Source organism: Arachis hypogaea, chromosome 16, assembly GCF_003086295.3.
Source record: "Arachis hypogaea cultivar Tifrunner chromosome 16, arahy.Tifrunner.gnm2.J5K5, whole genome shotgun sequence".
Lineage (NCBI taxonomy): Eukaryota > Viridiplantae > Streptophyta > Magnoliopsida > Fabales > Fabaceae > Arachis > Arachis hypogaea.
This window is the reverse complement of record NC_092051.1, coordinates 86,011,571-86,017,699: the sequence shown is the minus strand read 5'-3', so window position 1 is coordinate 86,017,699 and position 6,129 is coordinate 86,011,571. Positions and strand designations below refer to the sequence as shown.

General features: G+C 40.7%; 1 non-coding gene across 1 annotated transcript; it reads right to left on the bottom strand.

Annotated features, from left to right (window-relative positions):
* Positions 1-4,676: 4,676 nt before the first annotated feature.
* LOC112761087 (small nucleolar RNA R71) lies at positions 4,677-4,783 on the bottom strand. Its single transcript, XR_003181498.1, has one exon. It is a non-coding gene; the product is annotated as a small nucleolar RNA R71 (small nucleolar RNA).
* Positions 4,784-6,129: the final 1,346 nt, after the last annotated feature.

Below are 6,129 nucleotides of genomic sequence, written 5' to 3'. Positions count from 1 at the left end.
TGGTCGGGTTCGGATTATAATCGGCTATTTGATTGAAATGATAGTATCATAGTGTTCGGATTCTGACTAAGATCAGTTATTTGATGGATTGATTGATGAATTATGAATGATCGACTTCCGATTAAGATCGGATATTTAATTTGACTGAGAGGTTCCGAATGATCGTTTTCGAAGTAAGTTCGGTTTGTTTGACTGATAGAGTCTAATTGATCAGATTCTGAGTTAGATCGGTTAGTTGTTTGAAGGATAGAATCTGAATGATTGGATTTAGAATATAGATCGGTAGTTCATTTGATTGATAGTATCCGAATGGTCAGAGTTAGATTATAGTTCGGCTGTTTGGACTTATTGTTACCGAATGGTCGGTTCGGAGTATAAATCGGTGGTATAAATATTAAATAAATGAGAAGTATGAAATGAAAAGAGTATTGACTGGATAATAAATTTATTTATTGTAAAACCTTTGATTTCAAAGGCCCAGGTAGGCTAGCCTCGTTAAAACCTCTCCAAGCAAAACCCTTTTTGGGAAAAATCTTGGTAGTAGGAAAAAGAGTACTTGCCTATCCCTGGTTTTAACTGTAATATAGCTTTAAAGAAGATACATTCTAAGTATTAGGTAGATCTTTACCATCTAAGGTTTGTAGTCGGCAAGCTCCATTGCCGATGACTTCTGTTATTCAGTAAGGGCCTTCCCAATTGGGTGCTAGTTTGCCATGAGTTGATGGTCGTCTAGCTTGTTCTGTTTTCCTGAGCACAAGGTCATTTACTTGGAAAGACCTTGGGTGAAGTCTTTTATTATGTCTTCAAGCGATGAGTTGTTGCGTAGCCAATTGTTTGATTATTGTGGACGATCTGACTTCTTCTATGAGGTCAAGTTCGGATTGCCAAGCTATGTCTTTTGTAGTTTGGTCGGCCATTTCAGTGCGCAGTGAGGATTGGGAGATCTCCACTGGTATCATTGCGTCTGAATCATAAACTAAACAGAAGGGTGTTTCCTTTGTAGTTGAGTGAATTGTGGTGTTGTATCCCCATATGATCTCTGGAATTAGCTCGGCCCAGAGGCCTTTTGCATCATCCAGTTTCTTTCTTAGAGCATATAGTATTACTTTATTTGTAGCCTCTGCTAAGCCGTTTGTTTGTGGGTGCTCGACTGACGAGAAATGTGTTTAATTTTTAGTTCCTGTAAAAAGGACGTAATTTTTTATCGGCAAACTGGCGACCATTATCTGTGATAATATGCCGAGGAATGCCGAATCGACAAATAATATATTTCCAGACAAAAGAAATTATTTGTTGTGATGTGATCTTGGCTAGAGTCTGTGCCTCTATTCGTTTGGAAAAATAGTTAATTGCTACAACCAGGAATTTTACCTGCCCTGCTGCTGTGGGGAAGGGGCCGAGGATATCTATGCCCCATTGGTTGAATGGCCAACTTACCTGATGCCAGGGCATTTTGGCCAGTTTCACGGACCTTTTCTTTACTGTTTTTAAGGTAGTTTCATGCATTTTCTTAGAAAATAAGCTAGTTTTGGGTAGATATTCACTTACATCTTGATTCAAGCATACATTGTGCACTTTACATGATTTCATGAGAATTTTGCATGAATTAGATGACAAATTGGATGATGCATGACTCATGACTTGGACTAGAACTTTGATGCACTTTGTTGCTTGATTTCAGGACAAAAGAAGCAAAGAAGAACCACGTTAGCAGTCACGTTAGTCCCACTAACGTGACCTCTAACGTGGAATGGGTGCTAACTTGCAAAGTTAATGAGAAAGGTAATCGCCAATAACGCCCTCGAAGCCATCATAAGCCCACGTTAAGAGTCACATTAACTAAGTTAACGTGAACTCTAACGTGGAAGAAGACAACAAGGCCAACGTTAGTGACACTTTTCTTTGTCACTAACGTTGGACCAAGCTCATAATTAGCCACGTTAGTTGCCACGTTAACTTAGTTAACGTGGACTCTAACGTTAAGAAGCAAAAGAGAAGCCAACGTTAGTGACATTCACCTTTGTCACTAACGTTGGCCAAGCCTCCATAAGCCACGTTAACTCCCACGTTAACTTAGTTAACGTGGAAGATAACAGGGAGAGAGCAATTGATAGCCAACGTTAGTGACACTTACCTTTGTCACTAACGTTGGGGTGAACCACCAAGAGCCACCATGAGCAACGTTAACTTCCACGTTAACTTAGTTAACGTGGAAGCTAACGTGGATAAAGAGATGATGAGCCAACATTAGTGACACTCACCTTTGTCACTAACGTTGGGGATGGCTAGCATTACTACGTTAATAGTCATGTTAACCTAGTTAACGTCGACTCTAACGTGGGAAAGGGCACATTAGAACGTTAGTGACAAAGGTAAGTGTCACTAACGTTCTCGAAGAATTGGCACTGCTACGTTAGAAGCCACGTTAACCTAGTTAACGTGGACTCTAACGTAGGGACAAGGGAGGACTCTCCATGTTATTGGGAAAGGTAAGTCCCAATAACGTGTGCGAAGGACCAAGAGGCAACGTTAGTGGTCACGTTAGTGCCACTAACGTTGAAGTCAACGTGATCATATTTGGTTAGGAACGTTAGTGAAAAAGGTGATTGTCACTAACGTTCTCGAACCCACACTTTCACTTAACGTTGACACCACTAACGTCCTGAGTCAAAGTCCTGCCTACTTCACCTTTTCTCTCTGCAAGCAAAGCTAAGCCCAATGAAAAGGATAACTGCTTCAAACTCAAGATTCAGAGGCCCATACCCAAGACTTGAAGAGCCAACTGAAGATGAGAAGAGTAGTATATATAGGAGTAGCTTTGAATTAGTTAGGGAGTTGGAAAAATTAGGGAGCCTTTGGCATAGAACTACTCTCTGTATTTTACTTTCTCTGCACTTCTAGTTTTACTTTCATCATGTATTCTCCATCTTAGTTTTCATTTTCCAGAGCTATAAACAACTAAACCCCTTTCATTGGGTTAGGGAGCTCTGTTGTAATTTGATGGATCAATATTAGTTTTCATTCTCCTTCTTCTATCTTTTCTCTTGATTTTACTAGAAAGCTTTCGATCTTCATCCAATTGGGTAGTTATCTTGGAAAAGAAGCTATTCATACTTGGATCTCTTCTGAACCTTGAAAGAGGAATGAAGAGATCATGCTAGAAATGCTTTCTCATGCTGGACCAAATTGGGTTTGGATGGATATGTGACTATAATCCTACAAACACTTGATTTGGGAAATGCATGTGGTATAATCAGTGACCATAATTCATCTCTTCTCATGAGCAATTGACCAAGGAATTGGCTATTGATCAAGATTTGAGAGATTGAATTACCAAGAAATTGGAATTCGATCACTTAAGATTGCCAAGGAGATCAATGAATGCATTGATTGAGGAAGAGATGAAAATGAACTTGATCCGGAGAATGCAACATCTCCTGAGCCCAATGAACTCCCCATTTCTGATCTTACCCATTCTCTTTAATTTCTGCCATTTAATTTTATAAGCAATTACCCCATTCCCGTTTAAGATTCTGCAATTTACTTTCCGCCATTTACATTCAGCTCTTTATTTCTAGCATTTACTGTTTCTGCTATTTACTTTCCTGCCATTTAATTTTCTGCAAATCTCAAATCAAATTCTGGTTCGCTCAACTAGAACATTCCTCTAATTAAAGTTGCTTGATCAATCAATCTCTGTGGGATTCGACCTCACTCTATTGTGAGTTTTTACTTGACGACAAATTCGGTACACTTGCCGAAGAAAATTTGTTGAGAGACAAGTTTTGTGCGTATCAAGTTTATGGCGCCGTTGCCGGGGATTGATTTTGAATCAACAATGATTAAATTGGAGGATAACTAGATTGAGCATTTTTCTTTTGTTTGATTTAAATTTTTGTTGAGTTAATTCGCTTTCAGTTTTAGTTAATTTCTTCCCTTCCCCCTACTTTTTCGTTTATTTTTTTTAGTTATTTACAATTCAGTTCACTAACCCACTAACTGTTTGATATATTGCATCACTCACACTAACAGTAATTCTAATAGAATACTTTCTGGATCTGTTTCCTTGCTTGTACTTTGTTGGTTGTATGACAGGGAGGAGAAGCGAGGCTTCAACTTCCTTTGATTCTGAACCTGAGAGGACCTTCCTTAGATTAAGGAGGGAAGCAAGAGGAAAAAGAGTAGTGGGTGCTGAGGAAGAGGAAGAGTACTTTGAACTAGACATGGAGGAGAATATGGAGAACATCCATGAAGAAGTGGCTCACAACCATGGCAGAGAAGGTCTAGCAAATCATGCTGGACAAGAGAGAAGAGTTCTAGGCTCCTACATCAACCCAAACCCAGGAAACTGTGGGAGTAGCATTCAAAAGCCAACCATACATGCCAACAACTTTGAACTAAAACCACAGCTCATCACCCTTGTTTAGAACAACTGTTCATTCGGAGGAGGCGTCCAAGAAGACCCCAATCAACATCTAACCACCTTCCTGAGGATATGCGATACTGTGAAGTCTAATGGTGTTCATCCTGACACCTATAGACTATTTTTGTTCCCTTTCTCACTCAAGGATAAGGCATCTAAATGGCTGGAATCCTTCCCTAAGGAGAGTTTGACAACCTGGGAAGATGTGGTGAACAAATTTTTAGCCAGATTCTATCCCCCTCAATGAATTAACAGGCTGAGAGCTGAGGTTCAAACTTTCAGGCAGCAGGATGGTGAGACTCTATATGAAGCATGGGAGAGGTTTAAGGACCTAACGAGGAGGTGTCCACCAGATATGTTCAATGAATGGGTGCAGCTACACATTTTCTATGAAGGCCTTTCTTATGAATCAAAGAAAGCAGTAGACCACTCATCCGGGGGATCTCTGAACAAGAAGAAGACCATTGAGGAGGCCATAGATGTCATTGAAACTGTAGCAGAGAACGACTACTTCTATGCCTCCGAAAGAGGGAACACTAGAGGAGTGATGGAGCTAAACAATGTAGATGCTCTGCTGGCCCAAAACAAGCTCATTACCAAGCATTTAACTGACCTCACCAAGAAGATGGAGAGGACCCAAGTAGCAGCAATCACCACCTCATCAACAACCCAAGAGGGAGTGAATGCAGAGGCAGAGAGTGAGTAGGAGAAAGACAACTACATTGGGAATTCACCTAGACAAAATCATGACCCATACTCTAAGACCTACAACCCTGGTTGGAGGAATCACCCAAACTTTGGGTGGGGAAATCAACAAGATCAAAGCGAAGATCAGAGACATCACAACCCCAACAACAATGCACCTCACCAACAATTCACACAGAGAACATATCAACACCACCATAACAACACCTCTCCACATCCATATCAAAACTAAAATAACACTGCTCATCCTTCTACCTCCAATCCCAACCTACCATCATCTGATGACAGACTCTCAAGGATTGAGAACCTGCTTGAAGGCATATGCAAAGAGATTCAAGACAACAAGGTGTTCAAGGAGGAAGTGCGAGCAAATTTTAAGAACCAGGGAGACACCATCAAGAGGTTGGAATCTCAAGTGGGGTATCTCTCTGAGCAGATTCCCAAACCTACAGATGGATTCCCAAGTGACACAGAGAAAAATCCGAGAGGTGAAACAAAGAAAGTAAGATGGGAAGATTGCAAGATGGTCACTATAAGTGGTAAGGAGACTGAGGACAAGCCAAACAAGCCGTCAGAACAACCTGGAGATACCTCAGCAGAGAAGAAGGAAAAAGATCACCAAGAACCAAAAATCTCACAACAGGAGCTGCTGAGACTCTATGCACCCTTTTCCCAACTACTCAATGGTGCTGTGGAGAAGAGAATATACTCAAGATTTCTTGACTTGTTTGCATCTCTGCATGTAAACATACCATTCATCAAGACCATCCAACAAATGCCTGCATACATCAAGTATATGAAGGAACTGCTTCCCAGGAAAAGCTCACTCAAGGGAGGCCAAATTATAGTGATGAACAAGGAGTGCAGCGCCCTCATTCAACCAGAGTTGCCTACAAAAAGAAAGGACCCAGGGAGTTTTTACATTCCTTGTGCCATCGGAGAAACCATGTTTGATAAGGGACTCTGCGATTTGGGAGAAAGCATCAACTTAATGCCCTTAT